The following is a 9,161-nucleotide window of genomic DNA, read 5'->3' on the forward strand; positions in this document are numbered from 1 at the left end:
TGAATGGGGACCTACTTACTACTGTAGCTGGGGTCTGCCTTCCTGCTTTCTTGTAGCTCCCATACTCAGCGGTATAATTTAAGAGACAAAATGTATTTTATTCAATGGGAGCTGAACAGAAAAAGTGTGGTATTGAAGATAGCTCCCACAGGAAAGGAGCTGCAAATGTGAAAGCGTGCTGTCTGATAGACTGCATGGGGACCTACTTACTGTTGTAGCTGGGGTCTGCCTTCCTGCTTTCTTGTAGCTCCCATACTCAGTGGCATAACTTAACAGACACATGTATTTTTTCAATGGGAGCTGAGGAGAAAAAGTGTGGTATCAAAGATAGCTCCCACAGGAAAGCAGCTGCAAATGTGACACCGTGCTGGCTGATAGAATGCATGGGGACCTACTTACTACTGTAGCTGGTGTCTGCCTTCCTGCTTTCTTGTACCTCCCATACTCAATGGTATAATTTAAGAGACAAAATATATTTCATTCAATGGGAGCTGAACAGAAAAAGTGTGGTATTGAAGATAGCTCCCACAGGAAAGCAGCTGCAAATGTGACACCGTGCTGGCTGATAGACTACATGGGGACCTACTTACTACTGTAGCTGGGGTCTGCCTTCCTGCTTTCTTGTAGCTCCCATATTCAGTGGTATACCTTAACAGACAAAATGTATTTCATTCAATGGGAGCTGAACAGAAAAAGTGTGGTATTGAAGATAGCTCCCACAGGAAAGCAGCTGCAAATGTGACACCGTGCTGGCTGATAGACTGCATGGGGACCTACTTGCTACTGTAGCTGGGATCTGCCTTCCTGCTTTCTTGTAGCTCCCATACTGAGTGGCATAACTTAACAACCACATGTATTTTGTCAAAGGCAGCTGGGGATAAAAAGTGTGGTATTGAAGATAGCTCCCACAGGAAAGCAGCTGCAAATGTGACACCGTGCTGGCTGTTACACTGCATGGGGACCTACTTAATACTGTAACTGGGGTCTGCCTTCCTGCTTTCTTGTAGCTCCCATATTCAGTGGTATACGTTAACTGAGAAAATTTATTTTATTCAATGGGATCTGAACAAAAAAAACTGTGGTATTGAAGATAGCTCCTGCCGCGATTGAGAGACGGAGACGCAACTTGATGCAAGCAAGGTGTCTGTTTTATTATTCACAAACAGCATATTTATATACTCCCAAAGCCAGCGTGTCACACGCTGATTGGTACAATCAACCAATCATCTCATACACATCTCAGAAGCTGAGCTCCTGATAGGCTAATAAAAAACATACGACCCTGCCAAGAGATTATTATGTTGCAAGACTAGATAAGTTTCAAAGTTTGCTTAACAGGGTCCTAAGATCCTATTGCTAAACAGAATGTTCTTATCTGTAACCACAAGTTCCTGTTCTTCTGTATCAACTTCTGCATGTTGTAATTTTCCACTGTCCTCAATACTTCTTCATACTGACACAACAAGCCCAAAGGCCAAAGCTAACTTTATGGCTTACAATATATACAATCACTAATATTCCACAAGCTCAAATAACTTTTATCTCCACATAGCCCACATCTCCCCCTTTTTGTTTTTAAGCATCATCTGCTTCCCAAGGTTTGCGTCCGACTAGCTCAAGGACATTTCGTTTCACTAGCTCTTCTGTAATGGGAGCTTTCGTCAGGTCTTGCTGTTGTACAAAAAGAATCTTATTGACAGAGGCAGCTAAAGATTTTTGTAAACACTGCAAAATACATGGAATCATTACCAATAATATACAAACTACTAAAAGAATCAAAACTCCTTGTTTAAGTAAGTCTTTCAGCCAACCCGTAATTCCCCAAGATGCCAACCATCCATCAAATCCATCCACTCCTTCTTGTACATTGTGAATCCTTTCTCGCAGCTCTGCAATTTGCTTATGAATACTCACAGAATGATCGGACAGATTCATACAACACATCCCTTCAAATTCCTGACATCCATGTCCATGGGCTAACAAAAGAAAATCTATAGCGGCACGATTTTGTAATACGGCATGTCGCAAGCTATCTACATCTTGGGCTAGTCCTGACAAGATGTCAGAGGTTGTATTAAACTCTTTAACAGCCCAACATGCTAATTTTTTCATGTTCCTCCAATTGCCTGCGGCCTGTTACGTTCTGATAATACATTAATAAGTTTAATGTTTTTTTATCACCATTTTGGGCTAAAAACCTTTTCCATCCATCACCAAAATAAACTACTCCAGTCCCATTAACAGGTAAAATTGTGGGGCTCATCCCGGAACAGTTCGCGCGATTTGAAATATTCTCCCATTCCCCTTGTGGAGGGAAGGAGCCCCAGAGCTCTAGCTCTTGAAACGGTAATGGGTTGGAGATATTGAGCATCTGGATTAATCCTTGCTGAAACATAGCTCCTTGTTCTACGGGCCAGTAGCTACTCTTTATACACTCTCCTCGACTATTATCTGTTCGCCATTGCCAATATGTGCTATTAAGGTTATTCGACAAATCAGAGTTATTCACATAACCTAAAAAATCATCCAGGTTTACATATGGATAACCAATTAAACATGTTCTAAACGGATCACCAACTTGTGCCAGGGACAGACAAAAGTCTGTAGTCCCGGTGCGATTGGCCCATGTGAGCCATACATTAGCACGAGGGTCGACATGGTGCAAATCAAATCTTGCCGTTATGCTCACGGCCATGCTCATAATAATTGCAACTATTCCTTTGCCCATGTCTTTAACTAAAGATCCAACAGTTACACAGTCTTCAATGGGGATACTAAAGTTCCCGCTTATTGGTTTTCAAAATTGATGTCATTCAGGAGCGGTGTTCTCATCTTCGCTCACCGATTCCAAGGTGTCTTCCGCTGACCGCTGCTGTAATGTCTCTCTAAAGGGTCTCACCCTTTTTGCTGGAATCCAACGAGGACCTCTTTCTGTGGAGACACAAGCATAACCTCTGCCCCATGTAATGAGGGGATAGGGTCCCATTATCTTACCTGATTCTGGATCTCAAACCAAAACGGGCGGCTTCACCCTGGGCTCAAAGAATTTGTTTGTACAAAAATGTCGAACTACCGGAGGATTATTATCTAACAAAGAACAATTCAAAAAATTAAAAACATATAAGGCTTTCTGTAATCTCTCTCCTGGTGTGTCAGTTCCTACTCCCCCTTTTTGTTTTTGTAATAGCCGCTTGAGGGTCTGATGGGAACGCTCTATCAGAGCTTGACCCGTTGGGGAGTGAGGAATGCCGGTGGTATGTGAAATTCCCCAAGATACAAAAAAGTCAGTTAGGGATTTAGAAATATATGCAGGACCATTGTCTGTTTTTATCCGGGAGGGCACTCCCAGGGTGGCAAAAGCACACATTAGATGTTTGCGAACATCTCGTGCCTTTTCTCCGGCATGACAAGAAGCAAACAGCATTCCAGAAAATGTATCAATCGAACAGTGAATATACTTCAAACGCCCAAATTCAGCAAAATGGGTAACATCTGTTTGCCATAATTGAAGGCTTTGCAAACCCCTGGGATTAACCCCTCCTGCTATCGAAGGAAAAGAGTGTCTTTGACAGTCGGGACAAGTGGCAATAATACTATTAGCTTGCTGAGGTGTAAGGTTAAACTGCCGTTTTAGGCCTCCGGTATTTCGGTGAAAAAAAGAATGGCTAAGTCGAGCTTGCGCTAAACGGTCAGGTAACACCTGTACAGGTAACGTAAGCATATCAGCCTGTCGGTTTCCTTCAGCAATAAACCCAGGTAACGAAGTATGGGATCTAACATGCATAATAAAATAAGGATGATGGCGAGAGTTTAAAAGAAAGATAAGTTCTTGTAACAAAATAAATAAAGCGACATGAGAAACATCACGGAGTACCGAGGCTTCTGCTCGTTGAACAATTCCTGCAACATAAGCAGAGTCAGTGACTACATTGAGAGGAATAGACCATTTCCGAAAGGCACGAACCACAGCCGACAACTCTGTTATTTGAGGAGAGCCCTGCACAGTTTCTATGTCAGAGTCCCAACGTCCAGACTTATCGTTCCACCAAAGAATGACAGACCTGTGGGTTTTTCCCGATCCATCTGTAAAAACAGTAAAGGCCTGTAGAGGCTGATCACTTCTTTTTGGTATCGGCAACAGATGGAAGTCAGCATGTAACAGTTTATGAGAAGGTGGATGCGAGGTGAGTTGTCCTGCATAGTTGGCCAAAGCTATCCCTAGAGCGTCCAATTGTTGTAATAACCATTGCAAATAAACTGCTGTCACTGGCAAACAAATAAGGGTAAAATCTGTCCCTGCCAGAGTCAACAGTCTCTGCCGGGCCTTGATGACAAGGGATGCAAACATTTCATGCTGTGTCGAGATAGTTTTTGTTGCTTGATTGGGTAAAAAAACCCACTCAATAACCAATAAAGGGTCCGGTTTCTGGTCATCCCACTGGAAGATTAACGCATGAGGCTGCTGCACAGGGTTTAGAATGATGAGTTGAAAAGGCAACTCAGGTGCATACCGCTGCGCTTGTCTGCTGGTAATTGCTGTGGCAACCTTTTGTAACGCATTCATAGCTGCATTGTCAAGGCTTCGTGGAGCACACAAGTTTGTATCTCCTCTAAGCATTTGGAACAATGGATTCAAATCTGTATTTGTAATACCAAGTAAAGGCCGCACCCAGTTAATTGTTCCCAACAGCTTCTGTACGTCATGCAAGTTTTTTAAATTAGCAGGTATCTGTAAAGGTTGTGGAACAATAGTCTGAGTTCTGATACGCCACCCGAGATATTTCCAAGGTGGTAGTCTCTGTACCTTCTCTGGTGCAATACAGAGGTCTGCTGATTTGACGGCAGTCATGACAAGGGCTACGGCTTCCTCCATGACTTCTTGGCGCTGCGCTGCCACAAGAATGTCATCCATGTAATGATATATCAACACTTTAGGCATTGCAATCCTAACGGGGTTAAGTATCTTAGCTACAAACCATTGACATATTGTGGGGCTGTTCTTCATTCCCTGTGGCAACACAACCCAATGATATCTCTGCAAAGGAGCCTGCATATTGATGCTAGGGACTGAAAAAGCAAATTTAGGGGCATCATCTGGATGCAATGGAATATTAAAAAAACAATCTTTAAGATCAATAACAGTTAAGTGCCAATCACGAGGAATCATAGTTGGTGATGGTAGCCCGGGCTGTAGGGCTCCCATGTCCTCCATAGCATCATTAATTTTTCTCAAGTCATGGAGCAAGCGCCACTTGCCAGTCTGTTTTCGGATAACAAAAATTGGCGAATTCCAGGGACTTGTAGAGGGAACAATATGTCCCTCAGAGAGCTGCTCTGCAACTAATTCTTGGAGGGCGTGAAGTTTTTCTATAGGTAGGGGCCATTGATCGACCCAAATAGAAGAATTAATCTTCCACGTTAATTTCAGGGTTCCACGCCCTGCAATGGCCCCACCTAAAAAGGCTTTTCAATAGTTTGAATAGACATACCCCACTGAGATAATACGTCACGTCCCCATAAAACCATAGGGACAGGTAGAACAAATGGTTTAACAGAAGCTGTTTGACCGCTTGAGTCCTGAATCTGAATCAAATCAGAGCTTTGCCGACTAGTTCCATAGCCCCCTATCCCAGCCAGCGCCTGAGAAACATTTGCCAGTGGCCATTGTGGGGGCCACTTGGCTTGAGAAATAACCGTAACATCAGCCCCTGTATCAATAATTCCACTCAAAAACACTCGGTGATCCCCGCGAACTAGAGTACAGCGGCACATGGGGCGCTTCTGGGTGATAGATTGGACCCATAAAATCTCAGACACTCCTGTAGAGCCAAAAGCTCCCTGTCTTTGTTTCGGCTGGCCATCAGACCGGGGGCTAATTGTCTTAGGGATTAAAATTAATTGCACTATTTTACTATCTCTGGGTACAGTACAAGGTGGGAACGGAGTCCAGGCCATGATTTTAATTTCCGATTCGCTATCAGAATCAATTACTCCGGGTAATACAAAGAGACCCAATAGGGTAGCCGACGACCTCCCTATCAATAATGCTTGGGTCTGTGGTGGTAAAGGGCCAGTAACTTCAGTAGACAACAGGTGAACAGAGGAGTCAAGTAAAGTTACTGTGTGGGAGGTTGTCAGGTCCAAGCCGGCGCTTCCTGTGGTTGCTGGGCAGAGGTCAGAAACCCTCCGGTTTCCTGCCCTCCCCCCTGCGTACGGAGGGGCACCGGGGCCGGTCGCGGAATTTGTGTCTGCACGCGCCGCGGATTCGCGTTCAGCTGTCGGTTTCCCTGTATGGGACGCCCATTCACATCAAATCTAGATTTGCATTGGTTCGCAAAATGCCATCCCTTTTTACATTTAGGGCAGACACTAGGTGCTGGAGGTCTCTTCCCTTGTCCAATGTCACGACAATCTCTTTTGATATGCCCTGGTTTCCCACAACCAAAGCAGTTTTGCCTTTCGTTACCTCCCCCAGGCCCCTTCATGGCTGCAAAAGCGGCGGCCATTGCTTCATATTTATGATCCATCGTGCCAATCCTGTTACAAGCCTCAATCATCTCAATTATCGTGGGGTTCTGATTTGGAAGCGATTTTAAGAGTTTTTTACAATCGGCATTGGCGTTTTCTACTGCTAATTTCAACAATAAGATCTCCCGAGCTTCAGCATTATCTATTTGTCGGTCCAGAGCCTGCTTCAGCCTATCTATAAACTGCATATATGGTTCTCGAGGCTCTTGAGTGATATTAGTGAAGACTTTTTGAGGCTTTTGGGAATCAGGAACTTTCATTAAGACTCTTCTCGCTTCCTCCCGGACCGCTTCTAAAGCGTCTCGGGGGATGTCTCTAGCCTGAGCGGCTGGGTCTGCGTGTTGCCCTGTCCCAGTAAGATGTTCCATAGTTAAAGCTGCTAAAGCGGCATTAGCGTGCCCCGCATACCCCAATAAAATTGTTTGTAGCCCTAACCTCCATTGAGATTCCCACATTGTATACTGAGTCGGGGTTAACAACAATCGCACAAGAGATTTTAAATCATGCGGGGTCATGACATATGTATCAAATACAGAAGACAAAAGACTTACAAAATAAGGAGAAGACAGCCCATGCTCAGTGACCGTACGACGCAATTCCTTAATCACCGAAAAAGATAATGGTTCCCATTGAGCCGCCCCCCCCCTTCCTTGATAGATTACAGGAGCCACTATGGTTTGCGCTATTTCTAGTTCCCCTTCCTTTAGTGCTTGGCGCTTAATCTCTCCCCAAACATCATGGGGGCTAGGAGGGAACAGATCAGGCTCCTTTTCAGGGTCAATGAGTCCTGGATCAAAAGGATCATCCTCCGGTGGATAACCTGCAGCACAGGCTAACGGGGGTGGTGACAGAACCTGCGGGACTGGTACTGCTGAGGGCTGTGGAATTGGTGGTGCTGAAGCTGCCGAGGGCTGCACTCCCCCCTCTAAATCTCGCTGGCTCTGCTCCTGCGCCTTTATCGTCTCATAAATTAATCTCCACCGTGGGAGCATTCGTTGAGCCTCCTCATTTCCAGAAGTAGCTGCATCCCATAATTTTACCCCCACATCATCCCAAACATCTTGGGTGAAAATTGAAGAAGCAGTGACCGTGGGGATCTTAAACTGGACCCATTTAAGGATTAATTTAAGGTCCTGACCCGAAATGGTCTTTTTTCCATGCTTTTTAAACAAAGCTTTCATTAGTTCATAAACGTCTCTTTCAGGAGAACTTGTCTGATTCCCCATCTTTCAGTTTCCCGCAGCTCACCTCTCGTTCCAGACGGGGGCGATTAGCCGGCTTTTCCTGCTTCGTTTCAGCAGCTCCTTCAGTTCTGCGGGACTTGCAGCACGCCACCAGATAGGTGATTATCTGTCTCCGACGGACTCTTCACCAAGAATCACGTCGGGGTCACCATTTGCCGTGATTGAGAGAAGGAGACGCAACTTGATGCAAGCAAGGTATCTGTTTTATTATTCACAAACAGCATATTTATATACTCCCAAAGCCAGCGTGTCACACACTGATTGGTACAATCAACCAATCACCTCATACACATCTCAGAAGCTGAGCTCCTGATAGGCTAATAAAAAACATACGACCCTGCCAAGAGATTATTATATTGCAAGACTAGATAAGTTTCAAAGTTTGCTTAACAGGGTCCTAAGATCCTATTGCTAAACAGAATGTTCTTATCTGTAACCACAAGTTCCTGTTCTTCTGTACCAACTTCTGCATGTTGTAATATTCCACTGTCCTCAATACTTCTTCATATTAACACAACAAGCCAAAAGGCCAAAGCTAACTTTATGGCTTACAATATATACAATCACTAATATTCCACAAGCTCAAATAACTTTTATCTCCACATAGCCCACAAGCTCCCACAGGAAAGGAGCTGCAAATGTGACACCGTGCTGGCTGATAGACTGCATGGGGACCTACTTACTACTGTAGCTGGGGTCTGCCTTCCTGCTTTCTTGTAGCTCCCATATTCAGTGGTATACCTTAACAGACAAAATGTATTTCATTCAATGGGAGCTGAACAGAAAAAGTGTGGTATTGAAGATAGCTCCCACAGGAAAGCAGCTGCAAATGTGACACCGTGCTGGCTGATAGACTTCATGGGGACCTACTTACTACTGTAGCTGGGGTCTACCTTCCTCCTTTCTTGTAGCTCCCATACTCAGTGGCATAACTTAACAGACACATGTATTTTTTCAATGGGAGCTGAGGAGAAAAAGTGTGGTATTGAAGATAGCTCCCACAGGAAAGCAGTTGCAAGTGTGACACCGTGCTGGCTGATAGACTGCATGGGGACCTACTTACTACTGTAGCTGGGGTCTGCCTTCCTGCTTTCTTGTACCTCCCATACTCAGTGGTATACCTTAACAGACACATGTATTTTTTAAATTGGAGCTGAGGGGAAAAAGTGTGGTATTGAAGATAGCTCCCACAGGAAAGCAGCTGCAAATGTGACACCGTGCTGGCTGATAGACTGCATGGGGACCTACTTACTACTGTAGCTGGGTCTGCCTTCCTGCTTTCTTGTAGCTCCCACACTCAGTGGTATAATTTAACAGACAAAATGTATTTTATTTAATGGGAGCTGAACAGAAAAAGTGTGGTATTGAAGATAGCTCCCACAGGAAAGG

At 44.5% G+C, this 9,161-nt stretch overlaps 1 long non-coding RNA gene across 1 annotated transcript; it reads right to left on the reverse strand.

The window, feature by feature from the left end:
* Positions 1-1,126: 1,126 nt before the first annotated feature.
* LOC133629410 (uncharacterized) lies at positions 1,127-7,872 on the reverse strand. The gene is made up of 2 exons (XR_009821021.1): positions 7,777-7,872; positions 1,127-2,931 (listed from the first exon to the last, which is right to left on the reverse strand). It is a non-coding gene; the product is annotated as an uncharacterized LOC133629410 (long non-coding RNA).
* Positions 7,873-9,161: the final 1,289 nt, after the last annotated feature.

Source organism: Colius striatus, unplaced genomic scaffold (assembly GCF_028858725.1).
Source record: "Colius striatus isolate bColStr4 unplaced genomic scaffold, bColStr4.1.hap1 scaffold_43, whole genome shotgun sequence".
Classification (NCBI taxonomy): domain Eukaryota; kingdom Metazoa; phylum Chordata; class Aves; order Coliiformes; family Coliidae; genus Colius; species Colius striatus.